Source organism: Coregonus lavaretus (assembly GCF_964263955.1).
Source record: "Coregonus lavaretus genome assembly, chromosome: 34".
NCBI lineage: Eukaryota > Metazoa > Chordata > Actinopteri > Salmoniformes > Salmonidae > Coregonus > Coregonus lavaretus.
In genome coordinates this window covers 19,043,072-19,045,077 of record NC_140021.1, presented here as the reverse complement: position 1 = coordinate 19,045,077, position 2,006 = coordinate 19,043,072, and positions in this window count along the sequence as shown.

The window sequence follows — 2,006 nt, the reverse complement described above, 5'->3', positions numbered from 1 at the left end:
ACAAATGCTAGCTTAGCGAGACTATCAGGGCTTTAAATGTTGGCCATAAAGAAAAAGAAGATGAAGGGAGAGAGAGGTGGAAGAGAAGGAGGAGGTGGAGGGCGAGTGGGAGGGAGCTGAAATGAAAATATGGAATATTATGGTGGAGAGGTGGCGATTCCTCAGGCCAAACACACACACACACACACACGTATAGATAGACCTGAGCGAGAGCGAGAAATGGGGTCTGTATGTTCCGATTTACGACTTGTCCGTTAAGTTGGGGGTTTCAAATTGGGCGGTGGTCAGAGAGTGATGAGCGCATGACATTTATTGGAGCCGGGGGACCTGGGTAAACTGTCAGTGAAGAGGGCGGCGCCACCCGGCGCCATGCGCGGCACTCGGCTGTTGAAGGTTATGTTGAAGTCTATGTCATTAAGAAGACAGACCCACTGTCAGGAAACATATCCTCCCCGGGTTTCCCCTCTCCTCTCCTTCTCTCCAGGCAGAAACTGGCAGAAATCTATCAGCCGTCGGGGAGAGAAATCCTTTTATTAAGAAATAAAAGGGAGAAGTGGTCTACCCACCACAGTGTCATCCATTTTGGCAGCTCTGCCTCTGTAATAACTCTGTCTCTGAGGCCGCCTGCTGCCCAGCCCGGGTGCACATAGAGAGATATTACAGTTATCCTGGAAGCATGTGGGTCTGTCTCAGGAGAGAAAGAGGGTGTTTTTTTACAGTACAAAGCTCAAACCTTGGCGCTGCTTTAAAAGTCTCACAAATAATGATGTTGTCTGGTTGGTTATTTATAAGAATTGTCAAAATGGATGAAGTCTATTTTCTTTCAGGTGAAAGAAAAGACAACTATGTCTTTAGCTCAGCTAGCCATGTGACAAACATTTTACATGTCATTGGAGTCCCCTGAGCTTGTTGACAGCATATCATAGAACCCCCTAAGTACTTCCTCTGACCAATCAGATGTCCTGTTTGTTTAACATGAAGCAATGTCCCAGCGAATGAGAGCAGGGCCATCAGAGATAAGATGATCACATTAATTATTCAATATAGAAAAGCCAATTTTCTCTCAGATCTGACCTTTACCCGGTGAATTGCCTCTGCCCATGTGTGTGCGTGTGTTTGTGTGTGTGTGTGTGTGTGTATGTACACTCTGATTACGTCCTCGTTGCCACTGTGTGAATAGCCTTTAATGTCCCCATTGCCAACTCACACCTCTCCACCCACTCTGTTTATTAAAATACACCCATGTTTAAGTGAGCAAATAGAACCAGGATATTAGAATATTATGGCAAGGGTTGGGAAGTGTAAATATCAAGGTTATTGCTTTGATAATGCATAGGGGTTGTGTGTTATATCCTCAATGGCCAACATAATATTAGTCAAGTGAGTTTTCCATTTGGGTTGAAAATGGGTTGAGTACATTGGAATAACAGAAGACCTCCACAAACACACTTTATGAGAAAACATAAAGGATGCACACTAGTATATTGCATTCTGTCAGATCAAATTAGTGTGTCAAAAGTGTTGAAATTGGCACAAAAAAAGAAAGGACATTTTATACTCTGCTTTGTAGTGATGTCCCTTTGAGAGAGAGAGAGATAGAGAGACAGAGACAGAGGGAGAGAGACAGAGAGAGGGGGGTAATAGAGAAAGTGGAATGGAGAGAGAGAAACAGAGAGAGAAAATGAGGATTAAAAAAGAGAAACACTGCAGCATCGATTGAATGGGTGGCGATGGCCACCGTATGAAGCGCCCTAGTGCTCGGTCCCATAGCTGAGCCACAGGGGCGATTTGTCACCTTAAAGCTCATTAATCACTGAATCGAGTGTTGAGGGGAGCTGTACTGTGCTGTGTGGTGACTGGGGACTAAGCAAGCAGGGTCAGCCCATCCATCCAGGACCCGTGTTGGAGCACCCAGGGACCTGCAAGATCAGGATCAAGGCTGGGAGAGGAGCTGCATGGGCTGGGTTGGGGCTGGGTTTGGTTGAGCTGGGGCTGAGGCTGGGCTG